Below are 25,071 nucleotides of genomic sequence, written 5' to 3'. Positions count from 1 at the left end.
CCCTAAGATGTGTCCGGCATAGGCCAGGGTGCCACTCGAGGCCCAAACCAATTCTGGTTATCGCTTCTCGGCCTTTTGGCTAAGATCAAGTGTAGTATCTGTTCTTATCAGTTTAATATCTGATACGTCCCCTATCTGGGGACCATATATTAAATGGATTTTTAGAACAGGGAGATGGAAAAAGAGCTTGCTCTGTCCACTCCACGCATTGACCTGGTATTGCAGTACCTCCAGGAACGGTGCACCCCTTCTTAACCCAGTTTCCAAAAGCAGAACTCGATTCACCTGATTCATATTAGCCCGATTAGCGAATTGAAATGAATTTTTATCTAACACACTTTTTACTTGCTTTATTCATCCAAATAGCAAACTCATCACCACTCAACTTCACCAACTCTGCTATGTCCCGTGCAGTATCTTGTTGTCAGTCTAATCTAGATCATGTGTAATTGAATGGAATAGATCCCTTTTGGACAAAGTGGAGTCAGATGCTGCAGTGACCACAGGTGTGAGAGGATCTACAATTGGCATCTGGTGTTATCTCTCTGCTTCCACTCCAAATAAAGTTACCTGTTGTTACCTGAACGTCAAATACTAAGAATGGGCGGCCTATGAAAGAATTAGTACTTTCATTAAGTATACTAAACCGGCTAATTGGGAATAGACAAACTGTAAAAAGCCCTCTGAGAAAGCCCCTCTCTAACCTTTGTTAGTAAGCTTTTCTGTAGCCTGCCTGTTGATGTATTTTCGGTTTGAACAGTGCACAACATGAAGAGACGGAACACTGGCGGCTTGTCACAATGCCCCCCGATGACATCACAATAGCGCTGCTGCCTAGAAAACAAGCTGCGCAGAAGAAGTTGTTCTTTGGGTGGGAGGGGGGGCTAGTGGAAGGAGGGGGCAATCTCTTTTTTTCCCGGGTGGTAGGGGGATGACAGGAGAAGGGAAGCGGGTGGTGAGAAAGGTACAGAGGGCAGGGTTTGGGGGCTGGGAAGGAAAGGGAAAAGATTAGGGTTTGGGGATGATGAAAGGGCTTTCTACGGGTAAGGATGGCAAAGGGTGGCAGTGACGGAAAGTCAGGCAACCTGTCCTGTCCGTCTTTTTGTATCGTGAATTGGAAAGACTGCAAGGGGGAGGGGAGTTGCTTGCGCCCTAAAGGAGGAGTTATTCAGATTCATTGCAGTGGGCGGCGGCTGCAAAACGCACCATTCTTCTTGTTTTTGCTCTGCAAAGCAGCCTTTTCAAGGGTTGGCTTGGGTGACAAAATGTCTTGTGTAGGCGTGGGTTTGTCTCCCTCTCGCTCTCTCTCCCTAAGATGTGTCCGGCATAGGCCAGGGTGCCACTCGAGGCCCAAACCAATTCTGGTTATCGCTTCTCGGCCTTTTGGCTAAGATCAAGTGTAGTATCTGTTCGGCCTTTTGGCTAAGATCAAGTGTAGTGTTGTTCGAAGAGGTGGTTTAAGCTCCAGGCCACCTTAGTACAATGATACAATGCACACTGGAAGGTTGCGCTTGCTAGTACTCTGGGTGGATAGTATATTCATCTAGTGGAAAACATGGCCCTACCAGGATCGAGGCTATTAGACTGAGTAAGGGTGGGGGGCTATGGTACAACGTGCCCCAGGACTGACGACCCTGGAGTGAGTCTGAGCTTGCTGGCTTGGGACCCCGGCAAGCCTTGGGCTCTGTAGCACACCGTACCTTGCCTTTTCATACTTTTTGAGCATATTACCCTATCCCGGCCTTCTGGCTAGGAAGGGAAATTTTTATAATCCCGGTCGGAGGTCTGGTCAGCTTTGGGCTGAGAAACTAACACCCGGTTGGAGGTCCGGGTCAGCTTCGGCTGAGAAACCAACACCCGGTTGGAGGTCTGGGTCAGCTTCGGCTGAGAAACCAACACCCGGTTGGAGGTCCGGTTAGCCTTGGGCTGAGAAACCAACACCGGTTGACGGTCCGGGCAGTTTCGGCTGCGAAACCAACAACTAGTAGCTCTCTACTCCACTTGGGTAAGATGCCTGGGTGGACGCTGGGAGCAACGACAAGGCTCAACCAGGCTTCGGCTTGGGGGAGCACCGAAGATCCCTGACCCTTGCTGTGGCCTTCTGGCTCGGAGGGACGGGGTTGATTTTTGGGGACCCTCTCCTCACGGTGGGGTCCACACGAATCCTAGCCTTTGCACTGTTTTTGGTGTGACTTCGGTCATGCATTTTTTGTGGTGCTTTGGAAAGCTTCATTAAATCAAAAATCTGTTCTTATCAGTTTAATATCTGATACGTCCCCTATCTGGGGACCATATATTAAATGGATTTTTAGAACAGGGAGATGGAAAAAGAGCTTGCTCTGTCCACTCCACGCATTGACCTGGTATTGCAGTACCTCCAGGAACGGTGCACCCCTTCTTAACCCAGTTTCCAAAAGCAGAACTCGATTCACCTGATTCATATTAGCCCGATTAGCGAATTGAAATGAATTTTTATCTAACACACTTTTTACTTGCTTTATTCATCCAAATAGCAAACTCATCACCACTCAACTTCACCAACTCTGCTATGTCCCGTGCAGTATCTTGTTGTCAGTCTAATCTAGATCATGTGTAATTGAATGGAATAGATCCCTTTTGGACAAAGTGGAGTCAGATGCTGCAGTGACCACAGGTGTGAGAGGATCTACAATTGGCATCTGGTGTTATCTCTCTGCTTCCACTCCAAATAAAGTTACCTGTTGTTACCTGAACGTCAAATACTAAGAATGGGCGGCCTATGAAAGAATTAGTACTTTCATTAAGTATACTAAACCGGCTAATTGGGAATAGACAAACTGTAAAAAGCCCTCTGAGAAAGCCCCTCTCTAACCTTTGTTAGTAAGCTTTTCTGTAGCCTGCCTGTTGATGTATTTTCGGTTTGAACAGTGCACAACATGAAGAGACGGAACACTGGCGGCTTGTCACAATGCCCCCCGATGACATCACAATAGCGCTGCTGCCTAGAAAACAAGCTGCGCAGAAGAAGTTGTTCTTTGGGTGGGAGGGTGGGCTAGTGGAAGGAGGGGGCAATCTCTTTTTTTCCCGGGTGGTAGGGGGATGACAGGAGAAGGGAAGCGGGTGGTGAGAAAGGTACAGAGGGCAGGGTTTGGGGGCTGGGAAGGAAAGGGAAAAGATTAGGGTTTGGGGATGATGAAAGGGCTTTCTACGGGTAAGGATGGCAAAGGGTGGCAGTGACGGAAAGTCAGGCAACCTGTCCTGTCCGTCTTTTTGTATCGTGAATTGGAAAGACTGCAAGGGGGAGGGGAGTTGCTTGCGCCCTAAAGGAGGAGTTATTCAGATTCATTGCAGTGGGCGGCGGCTGCAAAACGCACCATTCTTCTTGTTTTTGCTCTGCAAAGCAGCCTTTTCAAGGGTTGGCTTGGGTGACAAAATGTCTTGTGTAGGCGTGGGTTTGTCTCCCTCTCGCTCTCTCTCCCTAAGATGTGTCCGGCATAGGCCAGGGTGCCACTCGAGGCCCAAACCAATTCTGGTTATCGCTTCTCGGCCTTTTGGCTAAGATCAAGTGTAGTATCTGTTCTTATCAGTTTAATATCTGATACGTCCCCTATCTGGGGACCATATATTAAATGGATTTTTAGAACAGGGAGATGGAAAAAGAGCTTGCTCTGTCCACTCCACGCATTGACCTGGTATTGCAGTACCTCCAGGAACGGTGCACCCCTTCTTAACCCAGTTTCCAAAAGCAGAACTCGATTCACCTGATTCATATTAGCCCGATTAGCGAATTGAAATGAATTTTTATCTAACACACTTTTTACTTGCTTTATTCATCCAAATAGCAAACTCATCACCACTCAACTTCACCAACTCTGCTATGTCCCGTGCAGTATCTTGTTGTCAGTCTAATCTAGATCATGTGTAATTGAATGGAATAGATCCCTTTTGGACAAAGTGGAGTCAGATGCTGCAGTGACCACAGGTGTGAGAGGATCTACAATTGGCATCTGGTGTTATCTCTCTGCTTCCACTCCAAATAAAGTTACCTGTTGTTACCTGAACGTCAAATACTAAGAATGGGCGGCCTATGAAAGAATTAGTACTTTCATTAAGTATACTAAACCGGCTAATTGGGAATAGACAAACTGTAAAAAGCCCTCTGAGAAAGCCCCTCTCTAACCTTTGTTAGTAAGCTTTTCTGTAGCCTGCCTGTTGATGTATTTTCGGTTTGAACAGTGCACAACATGAAGAGACGGAACACTGGCGGCTTGTCACAATGCCCCCCGATGACATCACAATAGCGCTGCTGCCTAGAAAACAAGCTGCGCAGAAGAAGTTGTTCTTTGGGTGGGAGGGTGGGCTAGTGGAAGGAGGGGGCAATCTCTTTTTTTCCCGGGTGGTAGGGGGATGACAGGAGAAGGGAAGCGGGTGGTGAGAAAGGTACAGAGGGCAGGGTTTGGGGGCTGGGAAGGAAAGGGAAAAGATTAGGGTTTGGGGATGATGAAAGGGCTTTCTACGGGTAAGGATGGCAAAGGGTGGCAGTGACGGAAAGTCAGGCAACCTGTCCTGTCCGTCTTTTTGTATCGTGAATTGGAAAGACTGCAAGGGGGAGGGGAGTTGCTTGCGCCCTAAAGGAGGAGTTATTCAGATTCATTGCAGTGGGCGGCGGCTGCAAAACGCACCATTCTTCTTGTTTTTGCTCTGCAAAGCAGCCTTTTCAAGGGTTGGCTTGGGTGACAAAATGTCTTGTGTAGGCGTGGGTTTGTCTCCCTCTCGCTCTCTCTCCCTAAGATGTGTCCGGCATAGGCCAGGGTGCCACTCGAGGCCCAAACCAATTCTGGTTATCGCTTCTCGGCCTTTTGGCTAAGATCAAGTGTAGTATCTGTTCTTATCAGTTTAATATCTGATACGTCCCCTATCTGGGGACCATATATTAAATGGATTTTTAGAACAGGGAGATGGAAAAAGAGCTTGCTCTGTCCACTCCACGCATTGACCTGGTATTGCAGTACCTCCAGGAACGGTGCACCCCTTCTTAACCCAGTTTCCAAAAGCAGAACTCGATTCACCTGATTCATATTAGCCCGATTAGCGAATTGAAATGAATTTTTATCTAACACACTTTTTACTTGCTTTATTCATCCAAATAGCAAACTCATCACCACTCAACTTCACCAACTCTGCTATGTCCCGTGCAGTATCTTGTTGTCAGTCTAATCTAGATCATGTGTAATTGAATGGAATAGATCCCTTTTGGACAAAGTGGAGTCAGATGCTGCAGTGACCACAGGTGTGAGAGGATCTACAATTGGCATCTGGTGTTATCTCTCTGCTTCCACTCCAAATAAAGTTACCTGTTGTTACCTGAACGTCAAATACTAAGAATGGGCGGCCTATGAAAGAATTAGTACTTTCATTAAGTATACTAAACCGGCTAATTGGGAATAGACAAACTGTAAAAAGCCCTCTGAGAAAGCCCCTCTCTAACCTTTGTTAGTAAGCTTTTCTGTAGCCTGCCTGTTGATGTATTTTCGGTTTGAACAGTGCACAACATGAAGAGACGGAACACTGGCGGCTTGTCACAATGCCCCCCGATGACATCACAATAGCGCTGCTGCCTAGAAAACAAGCTGCGCAGAAGAAGTTGTTCTTTGGGTGGGAGGGGGGGCTAGTGGAAGGAGGGGGCAATCTCTTTTTTTCCCGGGTGGTAGGGGGATGACAGGAGAAGGGAAGCGGGTGGTGAGAAAGGTACAGAGGGCAGGGTTTGGGGGCTGGGAAGGAAAGGGAAAAGATTAGGGTTTGGGGATGATGAAAGGGCTTTCTACGGGTAAGGATGGCAAAGGGTGGCAGTGACGGAAAGTCAGGCAACCTGTCCTGTCCGTCTTTTTGTATCGTGAATTGGAAAGACTGCAAGGGGGAGGGGAGTTGCTTGCGCCCTAAAGGAGGAGTTATTCAGATTCATTGCAGTGGGCGGCGGCTGCAAAACGCACCATTCTTCTTGTTTTTGCTCTGCAAAGCAGCCTTTTCAAGGGTTGGCTTGGGTGACAAAATGTCTTGTGTAGGCGTGGGTTTGTCTCCCTCTCGCTCTCTCTCCCTAAGATGTGTCCGGCATAGGCCAGGGTGCCACTCGAGGCCCAAACCAATTCTGGTTATCGCTTCTCGGCCTTTTGGCTAAGATCAAGTGTAGTATCTGTTCGGCCTTTTGGCTAAGATCAAGTGTAGTGTTGTTCGAAGAGGTGGTTTAAGCTCCAGGCCACCTTAGTACAATGATACAATGCACACTGGAAGGTTGCGCTTGCTAGTACTCTGGGTGGATAGTATATTCATCTAGTGGAAAACATGGCCCTACCAGGATCGAGGCTATTAGACTGAGTAAGGGTGGGGGGCTATGGTACAACGTGCCCCAGGACTGACGACCCTGGAGTGAGTCTGAGCTTGCTGGCTTGGGACCCCGGCAAGCCTTGGGCTCTGTAGCACACCGTACCTTGCCTTTTCATACTTTTTGAGCATATTACCCTATCCCGGCCTTCTGGCTAGGAAGGGAAATTTTTATAATCCCGGTCGGAGGTCTGGTCAGCTTTGGGCTGAGAAACTAACACCCGGTTGGAGGTCCGGGTCAGCTTCGGCTGAGAAACCAACACCCGGTTGGAGGTCTGGGTCAGCTTCGGCTGAGAAACCAACACCCGGTTGGAGGTCCGGTTAGCCTTGGGCTGAGAAACCAACACCGGTTGACGGTCCGGGCAGTTTCGGCTGCGAAACCAACAACTAGTAGCTCTCTACTCCACTTGGGTAAGATGCCTGGGTGGACGCTGGGAGCAACGACAAGGCTCAACCAGGCTTCGGCTTGGGGGAGCACCGAAGATCCCTGACCCTTGCTGTGGCCTTCTGGCTCGGAGGGACGGGGTTGATTTTTGGGGACCCTCTCCTCACGGTGGGGTCCACACGAATCCTAGCCTTTGCACTGTTTTTGGTGTGACTTCGGTCATGCATTTTTTGTGGTGCTTTGGAAAGCTTCATTAATAGTGATGAGCGAGCATGCTTGTCACTACTCGGTACTCGCACGAGTATCACTGTACTCGGGCTGCTCGGCGGGGACCGAGTAATCTCGCGATACTCGTGCTTTACTCGTGGTCTTCATTTCTGCATGTTGGCGCTCTTTTGAGAGCCAGCCCTCATGCAGGGATTGGCTGGCAGACCACTGCAATGCCACAGCCCTGTTAGTTGTGGAATTGCAGTGATTGGCCGGCCTGCACAGCGTCACCGAGCCTTTATATCGGCCGGCGCGCTGTGCTCTGCTCACAGCTATTCTGACAGTGAGTGTAGGGAGAGTGTCGCTGATTCAGGGAAAGCTTTGCGGCCCTTTATAGCTTTTTCAGTTGCAGGGCTGCAAACAGTGTGACCAAAAGTCCTTCTCAGGACTATTCTAGTTGTATACAGGCAGGCAGGGTATAGCCAGGTCGGAGTACAGTAGCAGAGTCCTTCTCAGGACTATTGTTGCTATATACAGGCAGGGTATAGCCAGGTCTGAATACAGGCTAGTGACCAAAAGAGTCCTTGTCAGGACTATTGTAGCAGTATACAGGCAGGCAGGCAGGCAGGGTAGTGGTGACCGTATACCAGCCTTCATATCTGGGGCTGGTGTACACAGTGTAAAACAGTCCAGATAGTGTCTGACTTGTCTGTACTGTAATTGTCGCTCCCCAAAAAAACCTGTTAGTAGGTTATTATTGCGTCCGTGCTTGGTTTTTAAAACCGCACGTGTGTGCCTGTTGGTGGCAGCGTACAGGTGCACTGGTGTGCGTTTACCAAACTATTATATAACGCACAAGTGTAGTGTATAATACACGTCAGTCAGCAGTGGCTGATAGTGTCAGAGTTCTTAATTTTTGCTCCTAAAACCTGTGTTAGGTTATTATTGCGTCCGTGCTTGGTTTTTAAAACCGCACGTGTGTGCCTGTTGGTGGCAGCGTACAGGTGCACTGGTGTGCGTTTACCAAACTATTATATAACGCACAAGTGTAGTGTATAATACACGTCAGTCAGCAGTGGCTGATAGTGTCAGAGTTCTTAATTTTTGCTCCTAAAACCTGTGTTAGGTTATTATTGCGTCCGTGCTTGGTTTTTAAAACCGCACGTGTGTGCCTGTTGGTGGCAGCGTACAGGTGCACTGGTGTGCGTTTACCAAACTATTATATAACGCACAAGTGTAGTGTATAATACACGTCAGTCAGCAGTGGCTGATAGTGTCAGAGTTCTTAATTTTTGCTCCTAAAACCTGTGTTAGGTTATTATTGCGTCCGTGCTTGGTTTTTAAAACCGCACGTGTGTGCCTGTTGGTGGCAGCGTACAGGTGCACTGGTGTGCGTTTACCAAACTATTATATAACGCACAAGTGTAGTGTATAATACACGTCAGTCAGCAGTGGCTGATAGTGTCAGAGTTCTTAATTTTTGCTCCTAAAACCTGTGTTAGGTTATTATTGCGTCCGTGCTTGGTTTTTAAAACCGCACGTGTGTGCCTGTTGGTGGCAGCGTACAGGTGCACTGGTGTGCGTTTACCAAACTATTATATAACGCACAAGTGTAGTGTATAATACACGTCAGTCAGCAGTGGCTGATAGTGTCAGAGTTCTTAATTTTTGCTCCTAAAACCTGTGTTAGGTTATTATTGCGTCCGTGCTTGGTTTTTAAAACCGCACGTGTGTGCCTGTTGGTGGCAGCGTACAGGTGCACTGGTGTGCGTTTACCAAACTATTATATAACGCACAAGTGTAGTGTATAATACACGTCAGTCAGCAGTGGCTGATAGTGTCAGAGTTCTTAATTTTTGCTCCTAAAACCTGTGTTAGGTTATTATTGCGTCCGTGCTTGGTTTTTAAAACCGCACGTGTGTGCCTGTTGGTGGCAGCGTACAGGTGCACTGGTGTGCGTTTACCAAACTATTATATAACGCACAAGTGTAGTGTATAATACACGTCAGTCAGCAGTGGCTGATAGTGTCAGAGTTCTTAATTTTTGCTCCTAAAACCTGTGTTAGGTTATTATTGCGTCCGTGCTTGGTTTTTAAAACCGCACGTGTGTGCCTGTTGGTGGCAGCGTACAGGTGCACTGGTGTGCGTTTACCAAACTATTATATAACGCACAAGTGTAGTGTATAATACACGTCAGTCAGCAGTGGCTGATAGTGTCAGAGTTCTTAATTTTTGCTCCTAAAACCTGTGTTAGGTTATTATTGCGTCCGTGCTTGGTTTTTAAAACCGCACGTGTGTGCCTGTTGGTGGCAGCGTACAGGTGCACTGGTGTGCGTTTACCAAACTATTATATAACGCACAAGTGTAGTGTATAATACACGTCAGTCAGCAGTGGCTGATAGTGTCAGAGTTCTTAATTTTTGCTCCTAAAACCTGTGTTAGGTTATTATTGCGTCCGTGCTTGGTTTTTAAAACCGCACGTGTGTGCCTGTTGGTGGCAGCGTACAGGTGCACTGGTGTGCAATTTCCAGAAACTTTGATATAACGCACAAGTAGTGAATATACACGTCAGCAGTGCACAGCATTGCAAAATGCGCAAGGGCATTGGCAAGGAACAAGGAAGTGGACGTGATGGTGGTGCAGGCAGAGGCCGAGGTCGTGGGCAAGCTCTAATTTCGCCACAACAAAGGGCCACATCTAGTCGCTCGCACGTCCTGTCCCAAATTCTTGGGGACCGCAGCAGTACACCGCTCTTGAACCAAGACCAGTGTCAACAGGTTGTTAGTTGGATAGCGGATAATGCTTCCAGTCAGATTGGCACCACCACAAACACTCTGTCTTCCACACGGTCAAGTGTCAGTAGCCGTGATACTGCACCGCACATTTCTGAACCTGATCCTCCTTCCTACCACCAGGCTGAGTACACGTCCTCCTCGGACATTAATGATCCCACACTTGGACACTCGGAAGAGCTGTTCACGTTTCCATTCACACATTCTGGCCTCTCGCCAGCTCATATTGAAGTGGGTCATGAGGAGATCGTCTGTACAGATAGCCAAATATTTGAGCAGCCACGTTCTCACGAAGTTGGCAACGTGTCTCAACAAGTGGTGGACGATGATGAGACACAATTGTCAGCAAGTCAGGAGGAGGAGCAGGGTGCGGAAGAGGAAGACGACGTGGTGGATGATCCAGTAACTGACCCAACCTGGCAGGAGGATATGCAGAGCGAGGACAGCAGTGCACAGGGGGAGGGAGGCGTAGCATCACAACAGGCAGTAAGAAGCAGGGTGGTGGTCCCAGGCAGAAGTCAGGCAACCGTTCCCCGTAACAACACGACGACACAAGGTGCCTGTACAAATGTTAGGTCTTCACGAGTCTGGCAGTTTTTTAAGTTGGATCCAGATGATTCAAAAAAGGCCATTTGCAACACCTGCCGTGCCAGCATCAGCAGGGGTACCAAAACTAGCAGCCTGACCACCACCAGCATGATCAGGCACATGTCAGCCAAGCACCCGACTTTGTGGGAAGTACAACAGAGTCGAGGAGCAGTGCTTGCTGATGTCACTGCTACGTCTTCGCTGGTTGTGCATGCGAGCCAATCCTCTGTCCATGCTGCCTGCGAACAAGCCTCCTCCACTCCTGCACCTGCAGTTGCCTACGCAGAAAGAACACCATCATCAAGCACGTCCTTGTCCCAGCGCAGCGTTCAGTTATCCATTCAGCAAACCTTTGAACGCAGGCGCAAATACACTGCCAACACCCCACATGCCACAGTTCTAAATGCTAACATTTCGCGACTGCTTGCGCTGGAAATGTTGCCTTTTAGGCTGGTGGAGACAGAAGCATTCCGTGACCTGATGGCGGCAGCTGTCCCACGTTACTCGGTCCCCAGCCGCCACTATTTCTCCCGGTGTGCCGTCCCCGCGTTGCATAACCACGTGTCACAAAACATCACACGTGCCCTGAACAACGCTGTTTCACCCAAAGTCCACCTAACCACAGACACGTGGACAAGTGCTTGTGGGCAAGGCCGCTACATCTCGTTGACGGCACACTGGGTTAATATTGTGGAAGCTGGGACCCAGTCTGAGCGAGGGACGGAACACGTCCTTCCCACACCAAGGTTTGCAGGCCCTACCTCAGTCAGTGTTTCACCCACACTCTACAGCTCCGGAATGTCATGCTCTTCAGCCTCCTCCTCCTCCTGCGCATCCTCATCCACTGTGCCCTCCACACCAGTCACAAGCTGGAAGCACTGCAGCACTGCCTCGGCGAAGCGGCAACAGGCTGTGCTGAAGCTAATCTGCATAGGTGACAAACCCCACAATGCAGAAGAGCTGTGGACAGCTCTGAAACAGCAGGCAGATCACTGGCTCACACCTCTGAACCTAAAGCCAGGAAAGGTCGTTTGTGACAATGGCCGGAACCTGGTGGCGGCTTTGAGGCGAGGCCAGCTGACACATGTTCCATGCGTGGCCCATGTGCTCAACCTCGTGGTTCAGCGGTTTATAAAGTCATACCCAGAGCTGTCTGATCTGCTGGTAAAAGTTCGCCGCCTGTCTGCACATTTTCGAAAGTCACCTACTGCTTCAGCCGGCCTTGCCGGCTTTCAGCGCCGTTTGCATCTTCCGGCTCACAGACTGGTGTGTGATGTCCCCACGCGTTGGAATTCAACTCTGCACATGTTGGTCAGGATATGTGAGCAGAAGAGGGCAGTTGTTGAGTACCTGCATCACCTAAGCCGTCGGGAAATGGGTCAAACTCCACACATAACACCTGAGGAGTGGAGATGGATGTCAGACCTATGTACCATCCTCCAAAACTTTGAGGACTCCACCAAGATGGTGAGTGGTGATGACGCCATTATTAGCGTCACCATACCGCTACTCTGCCTTCTAAAACGGTCCCTTTTGAAAAACAAACATGATGCATTGCAGGCGGAGCGCGATGAGTTGCAGCAAGAAACAGTAGTGGGTGTGGGTGATAACACACAGCCCAGCCTCGTCTCATCACAACGTGCAGTGGAGGACTATGACGAGGAGGAGGATGAAGACATGGAGCAACTCTCCGGCCAAATTGAGGATATGACATGCACACCAGTCATATCCTCGATTCAGCGTGGCTGGCCAGAGGACAGGGTAGATGAGGAGGAGGAGGAGGAGGAGGAGGAGGAGGACAGCATGTTCAGTCATCTTGTTGGTCAGGCTACTGAAGTCCTGGCTGTTAAGAGTCTGGCGCACATGGCTGACTTTATGGTAAGCTGCCTGTCTCGTGACCCTCGCGTTAAGAACATCTTGGCCGACAATCATTACTGGTTGGTAACACTGTTAGACCCACGCTACAAGGAGAACTTTTTGTCTCTTATTCCCGTGGATGAGAGGTCAACCAAAATGCAGCAGTTTCGGAAGGCCATACTCACGGAAGTAGGCAAAGCATTCCCCTCACAAAACGCTAGCGGCATAGGTCAGGAATCAGTGGACAACCGAGGCGTACAGCCGAGAGAGGCACAAGTCCAATCCGCCAGAGGTAGGGGAACAGTCTTTAAGATGTGGGACAGTTTTCTCAGCCCCTCACGTACCACAGCCCCTGAGGTGCGGGGTAGTGCCACAAGAAATCCTAAGTTTGCCCAGATGCTGAAGGAGTACCTTGCAGATCGAACAACTGTACTCCGACATTCCTCTGTGCCTTACAATTATTGGGTATCCAAGCTGGACACGTGGCATGAATTGGCTCTCTACGCCTTGGAAGTCCTGGCCTGCCCTGCTGCTAGCGTTTTGTCAGAGCGTGTTTTTAGTGCCGCAGGTGGAATCATTACAGATAAACGCACCCGCCTGTCAACTGAAAATGCTGACAGGCTGACTCTGATAAAGATGAACAAGGGTTGGATTGGGCCAGACTTCACCACACCACCAGCAAATGAGAGCGGAATTTAAAGTTTGCCATGTACCTCCACTCACCCATGGGTACACTTCTCGACTTTGGATAATCGCTGGACTGCTCCTCCTTCTCCTCATGCGCCATCATGATGACCGTTACAATAGTTAGGTCTTTGTTTCAGGTATACCCCCAGTGGTAAATTTTTTCGCCCATTCTTTGCAGAATGGACATTACAACGACAGGAGACCCGCTCCTTTGCAATGGGAACAATGTTTTGAGGCCCTCATGCACGTCTCTACCCAGGGACAACGTGGAGCCTCCCAATTTTTGGCTGCCCTGCCTAAGGGCTATACTGAAATACACCCACTTCCTTAAAATGGACACTTAATGTTTTGAGGCCCTCATGCACGTCTCTACCCAGGGACAATGTGGAGCCTCCCAATTTTTGGCTGCCCTGGCAAAGGGCTATACTGAAATAGACCCACTTCCTTACAATGGGCACTTCAGGTTTAAAGGCCATCATGCACGTCTCTACCCAGGGACAATGTGGAGCCTCCCAATTTTTGGCTGCCCTGCCTAAGGGCTATACTATAATACACCCACTTCCTGACAATGGACACTTAATGTTTTGAGGCCCTCATGCACGTCTCTACCCAGGGACAATGTGGAGCCTCCCAATTTTTGGCTGCCCTGGCAAAGGGCTATACTGAAATAGACCCACTTCCTTACAATGGGCACTTCAGGTTTAAAGGCCATCATGCACGTCTCTACCCAGGGACAATGTGGAGCCTCCCAATTTTTGGCTGCCCTGCCTAAGGGCTATACTATAATACACCCACTTCCTGACAATGGACACTTAATGTTTTGAGGCCCTCATGCACGTCTCTACCCAGGGACAATGTGGAGCCTCCCAATTTTTGGCTGCCCTGGCAAAGGGCTATACTGAAATAGACCCACTTCCTTACAATGGGCACTTCAGGTTTAAAGGCCATCATGCACGTCTCTACCCAGGGACAATGTGGAGCCTCCCAATTTTTGGCTGCCCTGCCTAAGGGCTATACTATAATACACCCACTTCCTGACAATGGACACTTAATGTTTTGAGGCCCTCATGCACGTCTCTACCCAGGGACAATGTGGAGCCTCCCAATTTTTGGCTGCCCTGGCAAAGGGCTATACTGAAATAGACCCACTTCCTTACAATGGGCACTTCAGGTTTAAAGGCCATCATGCACGTCTCTACCCAGGGACAATGTGGAGCCTCCCAATTTTTGGCTGCCCTGCCTAAGGGCTATACTATAATACACCCACTTCCTGACAATGGACACTTAATGTTTTGAGGCCCTCATGCACGTCTCTACCCAGGGACAATGTGGAGCCTCCCAATTTTTGGCTGCCCTGGCAAAGGGCTATACTGAAATAGACCCACTTCCTTACAATGGGCACTTCAGGTTTAAAGGCCATCATGCACGTCTCTACCCAGGGACAATGTGGAGCCTCCCAATTTTTGGCTGCCCTGCCTAAGGGCTATACTATAATACACCCACTTCCTGACAATGGACACTTAATGTTTTGAGGCCCTCATGCACGTCTCTACCCAGGGACAATGTGGAGCCTCCCAATTTTTGGCTGCCCTGGCAAAGGGCTATACTGAAATAGACCCACTTCCTTACAATGGGCACTTCAGGTTTAAAGGCCATCATGCACGTCTCTACCCAGGGACAATGTGGAGCCTCCCAATTTTTGGCTGCCCTGCCTAAGGGCTATACTATAATACACCCACTTCCTGACAATGGACACTTAATGTTTTGAGGCCCTCATGCACGTCTGTATGCAGGGGCATTGGTGAACCTCACAATTTAGGACTGCCCTGGCAAAGGAAAATACTACAAAGACTCACTTCCTCAAAATGGGCACATTAGACTCAAGAGGCCTTCATGTACGTCTCTTCTCAGGGACATCGGAGTGCCACACAATGTTTTCACGTAAAATCTTTCATGTATTGATCTCAAAAAGTAACATACACCAGATCTATCTCACTATTGGGTATGTGCCCTTAACATTTCCGCCATGAAAAATCATTTTGGGGTCATTTTGGAAGGTTTTCTGGTGAGTCCGTAAAAATGGCGTAAAACGCGGACAAAATTGTTCACAGCTGTGACTTTTGAGTGATAAATGCTTCAAGGGGTCTTCCCCATGCTGTTGCCATGTCATTTGAGCACTCTTCTGAGACTTTTGTGACATTTTTAGGGTTTCTCCATGCTGCCGGGAGGTCATTTCACAAAAATACTCGGGTCTCCCATAGGATAACATTGGGCTCGTTGCTCGGGCCGAGTACACGAGTATCTTGGGAGGCTCGGCCCGAGCTTCGAGCACCCGAGCTTTTTAGTACTCGCTCATCACTATTCATTAAATCAAAAATCTGTTCTTATCAGTTTAATATCTGATACGTCCCCTATCTGGGGACCATATATTAAATGGATTTTTAGAACAGGGAGATGGAAAAAGAGCTTGCTCTGTCCACTCCACGCATTGACCTGGTATTGCAGTACCTCCAGGAACGGTGCACCCCTTCTTAACCCAGTTTCCAAAAGCAGAACTCGATTCACCTGATTCATATTAGCCCGATTAGCGAATTGAAATGAATTTTTATCTAACACACTTTTTACTTGCTTTATTCATCCAAATAGCAAACTCATCACCACTCAACTTCACCAACTCTGCTATGTCCCGTGCAGTATCTTGTTGTCAGTCTAATCTAGATCATGTGTAATTGAATGGAATAGATCCCTTTTGGACAAAGTGGAGTCAGATGCTGCAGTGACCACAGGTGTGAGAGGATCTACAATTGGCATCTGGTGTTATCTCTCTGCTTCCACTCCAAATAAAGTTACCTGTTGTTACCTGAACGTCAAATACTAAGAATGGGCGGCCTATGAAAGAATTAGTACTTTCATTAAGTATACTAAACCGGCTAATTGGGAATAGACAAACTGTAAAAAGCCCTCTGAGAAAGCCCCTCTCTAACCTTTGTTAGTAAGCTTTTCTGTAGCCTGCCTGTTGATGTATTTTCGGTTTGAACAGTGCACAACATGAAGAGACGGAACACTGGCGGCTTGTCACAATGCCCCCCGATGACATCACAATAGCGCTGCTGCCTAGAAAACAAGCTGCGCAGAAGAAGTTGTTCTTTGGGTGGGAGGGTGGGCTAGTGGAAGGAGGGGGCAATCTCTTTTTTTCCCGGGTGGTAGGGGGATGACAGGAGAAGGGAAGCGGGTGGTGAGAAAGGTACAGAGGGCAGGGTTTGGGGGCTGGGAAGGAAAGGGAAAAGATTAGGGTTTGGGGATGATGAAAGGGCTTTCTACGGGTAAGGATGGCAAAGGGTGGCAGTGACGGAAAGTCAGGCAACCTGTCCTGTCCGTCTTTTTGTATCGTGAATTGGAAAGACTGCAAGGGGGAGGGGAGTTGCTTGCGCCCTAAAGGAGGAGTTATTCAGATTCATTGCAGTGGGCGGCGGCTGCAAAACGCACCATTCTTCTTGTTTTTGCTCTGCAAAGCAGCCTTTTCAAGGGTTGGCTTGGGTGACAAAATGTCTTGTGTAGGCGTGGGTTTGTCTCCCTCTCGCTCTCTCTCCCTAAGATGTGTCCGGCATAGGCCAGGGTGCCACTCGAGGCCCAAACCAATTCTGGTTATCGCTTCTCGGCCTTTTGGCTAAGATCAAGTGTAGTATCTGTTCTTATCAGTTTAATATCTGATACGTCCCCTATCTGGGGACCATATATTAAATGGATTTTTAGAACAGGGAGATGGAAAAAGAGCTTGCTCTGTCCACTCCACGCATTGACCTGGTATTGCAGTACCTCCAGGAACGGTGCACCCCTTCTTAACCCAGTTTCCAAAAGCAGAACTCGATTCACCTGATTCATATTAGCCCGATTAGCGAATTGAAATGAATTTTTATCTAACACACTTTTTACTTGCTTTATTCATCCAAATAGCAAACTCATCACCACTCAACTTCACCAACTCTGCTATGTCCCGTGCAGTATCTTGTTGTCAGTCTAATCTAGATCATGTGTAATTGAATGGAATAGATCCCTTTTGGACAAAGTGGAGTCAGATGCTGCAGTGACCACAGGTGTGAGAGGATCTACAATTGGCATCTGGTGTTATCTCTCTGCTTCCACTCCAAATAAAGTTACCTGTTGTTACCTGAACGTCAAATACTAAGAATGGGCGGCCTATGAAAGAATTAGTACTTTCATTAAGTATACTAAACCGGCTAATTGGGAATAGACAAACTGTAAAAAGCCCTCTGAGAAAGCCCCTCTCTAACCTTTGTTAGTAAGCTTTTCTGTAGCCTGCCTGTTGATGTATTTTCGGTTTGAACAGTGCACAACATGAAGAGACGGAACACTGGCGGCTTGTCACAATGCCCCCCGATGACATCACAATAGCGCTGCTGCCTAGAAAACAAGCTGCGCAGAAGAAGTTGTTCTTTGGGTGGGAGGGTGGGCTAGTGGAAGGAGGGGGCAATCTCTTTTTTTCCCGGGTGGTAGGGGGATGACAGGAGAAGGGAAGCGGGTGGTGAGAAAGGTACAGAGGGCAGGGTTTGGGGGCTGGGAAGGAAAGGGAAAAGATTAGGGTTTGGGGATGATGAAAGGGCTTTCTACGGGTAAGGATGGCAAAGGGTGGCAGTGACGGAAAGTCAGGCAACCTGTCCTGTCCGTCTTTTTGTATCGTGAATTGGAAAGACTGCAAGGGGGAGGGGAGTTGCTTGCGCCCTAAAGGAGGAGTTATTCAGATTCATTGCAGTGGGCGGCGGCTGCAAAACGCACCATTCTTCTTGTTTTTGCTCTGCAAAGCAGCCTTTTCAAGGGTTGGCTTGGGTGACAAAATGTCTTGTGTAGGCGTGGGTTTGTCTCCCTCTCGCTCTCTCTCCCTAAGATGTGTCCGGCATAGGCCAGGGTGCCACTCGAGGCCCAAACCAATTCTGGTTATCGCTTCTCGGCCTTTTGGCTAAGATCAAGTGTAGTATCTGTTCTTATCAGTTTAATATCTGATACGTCCCCTATCTGGGGACCATATATTAAATGGATTTTTAGAACAGGGAGATGGAAAAAGAGCTTGCTCTGTCCACTCCACGCATTGACCTGGTATTGCAGTACCTCCAGGAACGGTGCACCCCTTCTTAACCCAGTTTCCAAAAGCAGAACTCGATTCACCTGATTCATATTAGCCCGATTAGCGAATTGAAATGAATTTTTATCTAACACACTTTTTACTTGCTTTATTCATCCAAATAGCAAACTCATCACCACTCAACTTCACCAACTCTGCTATGTCCCGTGCAGTATCTTGTTGTCAGTCTAATCTAGATCATGTGTAATTGAATGGAATAGATCCCTTTTGGACAAAGTGGAGTCAGATGCTGCAGTGACCACAGGTGTGAGAGGATCTACAATTGGCATCTGGTGTTATCTCTCTGCTTCCACTCCAAATAAAGTTACCTGTTGTTACCTGAACGTCAAATACTAAGAATGGGCGGCCTATGAAAGAATTAGTACTTTCATTAAGTATACTAAACCGGCTAATTGGGAATAGACAAACTGTAAAAAGCCCTCTGAGAAAGCCCCTCTCTAACCTTTGTTAGTAAGCTTTTCTGTAGCCTGCCTGTTGATGTATTTTCGGTTTGAACAGTGCACAACATGAAGAGACGGAACACTGGCGGCTTGTCACAATGCCCCCCGATGACATCACAATAGCGCTGCTGCCTAGAAAACAAGCTGCGCAGAAGAAGTTGTTCTTTGGGTGGGAGGGTGGGCTAGTGGAAGGAGGGGGCAATCTCTTTTTTTCCCGGGTGGTAGGGGGATGACAGGAGAAGGGAAGCGGGTGGTGAGAAAGGTACAGAGGGCAGGGTTTGGGGGCTGGGAAGGAAAGGGAAAAGATTAGGGTTTGGGGATGATGAAAGGGCTTTCTACGGGTAAGGATGGCAAAGGGTGGCAGTGACGGAAAGTCAGGCAACCTGTCCTGTCCGTCTTTTTGTATCGTGAATTGGAAAGACTGCAAGGGGGAGGGGAGTTGCTTGCGCCCTAAAGGAGGAGTTATTCAGATTCATTGCAGTGGGCGGCGGCTGCAAAACGCACCATTCTTCTTGTTTTTGCTCTGCAAAGCAGCCTTTTCAAGGGTTGGCTTGGGTGACAAAATGTCTTGTGTAGGCGTGGGTTTGTCTCCCTCTCGCTCTCTCTCCCTAAGATGTGTCCGGCATAGGCCAGGGTGCCACTCGAGGCCCAAACCAATTCTGGTTATCGCTTCTCGGCCTTTTGGCTAAGATCAAGTGTAGTATCTGTTCTTATCAGTTTAATATCTGATACGTCCCCTATCTGGGGACCATATATTAAATGGATTTTTAGAACAGGGAGATGGAAAAAGAGCTTGCTCTGTCCACTCCACGCATTGACCTGGTATTGCAGTACCTCCAGGAACGGTGCACCCCTTCTTAACCCAGTTTCCAAAAGCAGAACTCGATTCACCTGATTCATATTAGCCCGATTAGCGAATTGAAATGAATTTTTATCTAACACACTTTTTACTTGCTTTATTCATCCAAATAGCAAACTCATCACCACTCAACTTCACCAACTCTGCTATGTCCCGTGCAGTATCTTGTTGTCAGTCTAATCTAGATCATGTGTAATTGAATGGAATAGATCCCTTTTGGACAAAGTGGAGTCAGATGCTGCAGTGACCACAGGTGTGAGAGGATCTACAATTGGCATCTGGTGTTATCTCTCTGCTTCCACTCCAAATAAAGTTACCTGTTGTTACCTGAACGTCAAATACTAAGAATGGGCGGCCTATGAAAGAATTAGTACTTTCATTAAGTATACTAAACCGGCTAATTGGGAATAGACAAACTGTAAAAAGCCCTCTGAGAAAGCCCCTCTCTAACCTTTGTTAGTAAGCTTTTCTGTAGCCTGCCTGTTGATGTATTTTCGGTTTGAACAGTGCACAACATGAAGAGACGGAACACTGGCGGCTTGTCACAATGCCCCCCGATGACATCACAATAGCGCTGCTGCCTAGAAAACAAGCTGCGCAGAAGAAGTTGTTCTTTGGGTGGGAGGGTGGGCTAGTGGAAGGAGGGGGCAATCTCTTTTTTTCCCGGGTGGTAGGGGGATGACAGGAGAAGGGAAGCGGGTGGTGAGAAAGGTACAGAGGGCAGGGTTTGGGGGCTGGGAAGGAAAGGGAAAAGATTAGGGTTTGGGGATGATGAAAGGGCTTTCTACGGGTAAGGATGGCAAAGGGTGGCAGTGACGGAAAGTCAGGCAACCTGTCCTGTCCGTCTTTTTGTATCGTGAATTGGAAAGACTGCAAGGGGGAGGGGAGTTGCTTGCGCCCTAAAGGAGGAGTTATTCAGATTCATTGCAGTGGGCGGCGGCTGCAAAACGCACCATTCTTCTTGTTTTTGCTCTGCAAAGCAGCCTTTTCAAGGGTTGGCTTGGGTGACAAAATGTCTTGTGTAGGCGTGGGTTTGTCTCCCTCTCGCTCTCTCTCCCTAAGATGTGTCCGGCATAGGCCAGGGTGCCACTCGAGGCCCAAACCAATTCTGGTTATCGCTTCTCGGCCTTTTGGCTAAGATCAAGTGTAGTATCTGTTCTTATCGCTTCTCGGCCTTTTGGCTAAGATCAAGTGTAGTGTTGTTCGAAGAGGTGGTTTAAGCTCCAGGCCACCTTAGTACAATGATACAATGCACACTGGAAGGTTGCGCTTGCTAGTACTCTGGGTGGATAGTATATTCATCTAGAGGAAAACATGGCCCTACCAGGATCGAGGCTATTAGACTGAGTAAGGGTGGGGGGCTATGGTACAACGTGCCCCAGGACTGACGACCCTGGAGTGAGTCTGAGCTTGCTGGCTTGGGACCCCGGCAAGCCTTGGGCTCTGTAGCACACCGTACCTTGCCTTTTCATACTTTTTGAGCATATTACCCTATCCCGGCCTTCTGGCTAGGAAGGGAAATTTTTATAATCCCGGTCGGAGGTCTGGTCAGCTTTGGGCTGAGAAACTAACACCCGGTTGGAGGTCTGGGTCAGCTTCGGCTGAGAAACCAACACCCGGTTGGAGGTCTGGGTCAGCTTCGGCTGAGAAACCAACACCCGGTTGGAGGTCCGGTTAGCCTTGGGCTGAGAAACCAACACCGGTTGACGGTCCGGGCAGTTTCGGCTGCGAAACCAACAACTAGTAGCTCTCTACTCCACTTGGGTAAGATGCCTGGGTGGACGCTGGGAGCAACGACAAGGCTCAACCAGGCTTCGGCTTGGGGGAGCACTGAAGATCCCTGACCCTTGCTGTGGCCTTCTGGCTCGGAGGGACGGGGTTGATTTTTGGGGACCCTCTCCTCACGGTGGGGTCCACACGAATCCTAGCCTTTGCACTGTTTTTGGTGTGACTTCGGTCATGCATTTTTTGTGGTGCTTTGGAAAGCTTCATTAAATCAAAAATCTGTTCTTATCAGTTTAATATCTGATACGTCCCCTATCTGGGGACCATATATTAAATGGATTTTTAGAACAGGGAGATGGAAAAAGAGCTTGCTCTGTCCACTCCACGCATTGACCTGGTATTGCAGTACCTCCAGGAACGGTGCACCCCTTCTTAACCCAGTTTCCAAAAGCAGAACTCGATTCACCTGATTCATATTAGCCCGATTAGCGAATTGAAATGAATTTTTATCTAACACACTTTTTACTTGCTTTATTCATCCAAATAGCAAACTCATCACCACTCAACTTCACCAACTCTGCTATGTCCCGTGCAGTATCTTGTTGTCAGTCTAATCTAGATCATGTGTAATTGAATGGAATAGATCCCTTTTGGACAAAGTGGAGTCAGATGCTGCAGTGACCACAGGTGTGAGAGGATCTACAATTGGCATCTGGTGTTATCTCTCTGCTTCCACTCCAAATAAAGTTACCTGTTGTTACCTGAACGTCAAATACTAAGAATGGGCGGCCTATGAAAGAATTAGTACTTTCATTAAGTATACTAAACCGGCTAATTGGGAATAGACAAACTGTAAAAAGCCCTCTGAGAAAGCCCCTCTCTAACCTTTGTTAGTAAGCTTTTCTGTAGCCTGCCTGTTGATGTATTTTCGGTTTGAACAGTGCACAACATGAAGAGACGGAACACTGGCGGCTTGTCACAATGCCCCCCGATGACATCACAATAGCGCTGCTGCCTAGAAAACAAGCTGCGCAGAAGAAGTTGTTCTTTGGGTGGGAGGGTGGGCTAGTGGAAGGAGGGGGCAATCTCTTTTTTTCCCGGGTGGTAGGGGGATGACAGGAGAAGGGAAGCGGGTGGTGAGAAAGGTACAGAGGGCAGGGTTTGGGGGCTGGGAAGGAAAAGGAAAAGATTAGGGTTTGGGGATGATGAAAGGGCTTTCTACGGGTAAGGATGGCAAAGGGTGGCAGTGACGGAAAGTCAGGCAACCTGTCCTGTCCGTCTTTTTGTATCGTGAATTGGAAAGACTGCAAGGGGGAGGGGAGTTGCTTGCGCCCTAAAGGAGGAGTTATTCAGATTCATTGCAGTGGGCGGCGGCTGCAAAACGCACCATTCTTCTTGTTTTTGCTCTGCAAAGCAGCCTTTTCAAGGGTTGGCTTGGGTGACAAAATGTCTTGTGTAGGCGTGGGTTTGTCTCCCTCTCGCTCTCTCTCCCTAAGATGTGTCCGGCATAGGCCAGGGTGCCACTCGAGGCCCAAACCAATTCTGGTTATCGCTTCTCGGCCTTTTGGCTAAGATCAAGTGTAGTATCTGTTCTTATCAGTTTAATATCTGATACGTCCCCTATCTGGGGACCATATATTAAATGGATTTTTAGAACAGGGAGATGGAAAAAGAGCTTGCTCTGTCCACTCCACGCATTGACCTGGTATTGCAGTACCTCCAGGAACGGTGCACCCCTTCTTAACCCAGTTTACAAAAGCAGAACTCGATTCACCTGATTCATATTAGCCCGATTAGCGAATTGAAATGAATTTTTATCTAACACACTTTTTACTTGCTTTATTCATCCAAATAGCAAACTCATCACCACTCAACTTCACCAACTCTGCTATGTCCCGTGCAGTATCTTGTTGTCAGTCTAATCTAGATCATGTGTAATTGAATGGAATAGATCCCTTTTGGACAAAGTGGAGTCAGATGCTGCAGTGACCACAGGTGTGAGAGGATCTACAATTGGCATCTGGTGTTATCTCTCTGCTTCCACTCCAAATAAAGTTACCTGTTGTTACCTGAACGTCAAATACTAAGAATGGGCGGCCTATGAAAGAATTAGTACTTTCATTAAGTATACTAAACCGGCTAATTGGGAATAGACAAACTGTAAAAAGCCCTCTGAGAAAGCCCCTCTCTAACCTTTGTTAGTAAGCTTTTCTGTAGCCTGCCTGTTGATGTATTTTCGGTTTGAACAGTGCACAACATGAAGAGACGGAACACTGGCGGCTTGTCACAATGCCCCCCGATGACATCACAATAGCGCTGCTGCCTAGAAAACAAGCTGCGCAGAAGAAGTTGTTCTTTGGGTGGGAGGGTGGGCTAGTGGAAGGAGGGGGCAATCTCTTTTTTTCCCGGGTGGTAGGGGGATGACAGGAGAAGGGAAGCGGGTGGTGAGAAAGGTACAGAGGGCAGGGTTTGGGGGCTGGGAAGGAAAGGGAAAAGATTAGGGTTTGGGGATGATGAAAGGGCTTTCTACGGGTAAGGATGGCAAAGGGTGGCAGTGACGGAAAGTCAGGCAACCTGTCCTGTCCGTCTTTTTGTATCGTGAATTGGAAAGACTGCAAGGGGGAGGGGAGTTGCTTGCGCCCTAAAGGAGGAGTTATTCAGATTCATTGCAGTGGGCGGCGGCTGCAAAACGCACCATTCTTCTTGTTTTTGCTCTGCAAAGCAGCCTTTTCAAGGGTTGGCTTGGGTGACAAAATGTCTTGTGTAGGCGTGGGTTTGTCTCCCTCTCGCTCTCTCTCCCTAAGATGTGTCCGGCATAGGCCAGGGTGCCACTCGAGGCCCAAACCAATTCTGGTTATCGCTTCTCGGCCTTTTGGCTAAGATCAAGTGTAGTATCTGTTCTTATCAGTTTAATATCTGATACGTCCCCTATCTGGGGACCATATATTAAATGGATTTTTAGAACAGGGAGATGGAAAAAGAGCTTGCTCTGTCCACTCCACGCATTGACCTGGTATTGCAGTACCTCCAGGAACGGTGCACCCCTTCTTAACCCAGTTTCCAAAAGCAGAACTCGATTCACCTGATTCATATTAGCCCGATTAGCGAATTGAAATGAATTTTTATCTAACACACTTTTTACTTGCTTTATTCATCCAAATAGCAAACTCATCACCACTCAACTTCACCAACTCTGCTATGTCCCGTGCAGTATCTTGTTGTCAGTCTAATCTAGATCATGTGTAATTGAATGGAATAGATCCCTTTTGGACAAAGTGGAGTCAGATGCTGCAGTGACCACAGGTGTGAGAGGATCTACAATTGGCATCTGGTGTTATCTCTCTGCTTCCACTCCAAATAAAGTTACCTGTTGTTACCTGAACGTCAAATACTAAGAATGGGCGGCCTATGAAAGAATTAGTACTTTCATTAAGTATACTAAACCGGCTAATTGGGAATAGACAAACTGTAAAAAGCCCTCTGAGAAAGCCCCTCTCTAACCTTTGTTAGTAAGCTTTTCTGTAGCCTGCCTGTTGATGTATTTTCGGTTTGAACAGTGCACAACATGAAGAGACGGAACACTGGCGGCTTGTCACAATGCCCCCCGATGACATCACAATAGCGCTGCTGCCTAGAAAACAAGCTGCGCAGAAGAAGTTGTTCTTTGGGTGGGAGGGTGGGCTAGTGGAAGGAGGGGGCAATCTCTTTTTTTCCCGGGTGGTAGGGGGATGACAGGAGAAGGGAAGCGGGTGGTGAGAAAGGTACAGAGGGCAGGGTTTGGGGGCTGGGAAGGAAAGGGAAAAGATTAGGGTTTGGGGATGATGAAAGGGCTTTCTACGGGTAAGGATGGCAAAGGGTGGCAGTGACGGAAAGTCAGGCAACCTGTCCTGTCCGTCTTTTTGTATCGTGAATTGGAAAGACTGCAAAGGGGAGGGGAGTTGCTTGCGCCCTAAAGGAGGAGTTATTCAGATTCATTGCAGTGGGCGGCGGCTGCAAAACGCACCATTCTTCTTGTT

General features: G+C 48.3%; 10 non-coding genes and 4 pseudogenes across 10 annotated transcripts; all 14 read left to right on the top strand.

Annotated features, from left to right (window-relative positions):
* Positions 1-59: 59 nt before the first annotated feature.
* On the top strand, positions 60-250 carry LOC142261733 (U2 spliceosomal RNA). Its single transcript, XR_012729279.1, has one exon. It is a non-coding gene; the product is annotated as a U2 spliceosomal RNA (small nuclear RNA).
* A 1,117-nt stretch (positions 251-1,367) lies between these two features.
* Positions 1,368-1,519, top strand: LOC142261855 (U2 spliceosomal RNA; annotated as a pseudogene).
* A 685-nt stretch (positions 1,520-2,204) lies between these two features.
* LOC142261827 (U2 spliceosomal RNA) lies at positions 2,205-2,397 on the top strand. The gene has a single exon (XR_012729365.1). It is a non-coding gene; the product is annotated as a U2 spliceosomal RNA (small nuclear RNA).
* A 1,117-nt stretch (positions 2,398-3,514) lies between these two features.
* LOC142261731 (U2 spliceosomal RNA) lies at positions 3,515-3,705 on the top strand. Its single transcript, XR_012729277.1, has one exon. It is a non-coding gene; the product is annotated as a U2 spliceosomal RNA (small nuclear RNA).
* A 1,117-nt stretch (positions 3,706-4,822) lies between these two features.
* On the top strand, positions 4,823-5,013 carry LOC142261729 (U2 spliceosomal RNA). The gene has a single exon (XR_012729276.1). It is a non-coding gene; the product is annotated as a U2 spliceosomal RNA (small nuclear RNA).
* Positions 5,014-6,130: 1,117 nt separating this feature from the next.
* LOC142261853 (U2 spliceosomal RNA) lies at positions 6,131-6,282 on the top strand (annotated as a pseudogene).
* An 8,945-nt stretch (positions 6,283-15,227) lies between these two features.
* On the top strand, positions 15,228-15,403 carry LOC142261832 (U2 spliceosomal RNA; annotated as a pseudogene).
* A 1,117-nt stretch (positions 15,404-16,520) lies between these two features.
* Positions 16,521-16,711, top strand: LOC142261728 (U2 spliceosomal RNA). The gene has a single exon (XR_012729275.1). It is a non-coding gene; the product is annotated as a U2 spliceosomal RNA (small nuclear RNA).
* A 1,117-nt stretch (positions 16,712-17,828) lies between these two features.
* Positions 17,829-18,019, top strand: LOC142261727 (U2 spliceosomal RNA). Its single transcript, XR_012729274.1, has one exon. It is a non-coding gene; the product is annotated as a U2 spliceosomal RNA (small nuclear RNA).
* A 1,117-nt stretch (positions 18,020-19,136) lies between these two features.
* LOC142261726 (U2 spliceosomal RNA) lies at positions 19,137-19,327 on the top strand. The gene has a single exon (XR_012729273.1). It is a non-coding gene; the product is annotated as a U2 spliceosomal RNA (small nuclear RNA).
* A 1,117-nt stretch (positions 19,328-20,444) lies between these two features.
* On the top strand, positions 20,445-20,608 carry LOC142261852 (U2 spliceosomal RNA; annotated as a pseudogene).
* A 685-nt stretch (positions 20,609-21,293) lies between these two features.
* On the top strand, positions 21,294-21,486 carry LOC142261826 (U2 spliceosomal RNA). The gene has a single exon (XR_012729364.1). It is a non-coding gene; the product is annotated as a U2 spliceosomal RNA (small nuclear RNA).
* A 1,117-nt stretch (positions 21,487-22,603) lies between these two features.
* On the top strand, positions 22,604-22,794 carry LOC142261725 (U2 spliceosomal RNA). Its single transcript, XR_012729272.1, has one exon. It is a non-coding gene; the product is annotated as a U2 spliceosomal RNA (small nuclear RNA).
* Positions 22,795-23,911: 1,117 nt separating this feature from the next.
* Positions 23,912-24,102, top strand: LOC142261723 (U2 spliceosomal RNA). The gene has a single exon (XR_012729271.1). It is a non-coding gene; the product is annotated as a U2 spliceosomal RNA (small nuclear RNA).
* The last annotated feature ends 969 nt before the right edge of the window (positions 24,103-25,071 follow it).

This window comes from Anomaloglossus baeobatrachus, unplaced genomic scaffold, assembly GCF_048569485.1.
Source record: "Anomaloglossus baeobatrachus isolate aAnoBae1 unplaced genomic scaffold, aAnoBae1.hap1 Scaffold_2391, whole genome shotgun sequence".
Taxonomy (NCBI): domain Eukaryota; kingdom Metazoa; phylum Chordata; class Amphibia; order Anura; family Aromobatidae; genus Anomaloglossus; species Anomaloglossus baeobatrachus.
The sequence above is the reverse complement of the archived record's forward strand: the minus strand, read 5'-3'. Positions and strand labels throughout refer to the sequence as shown.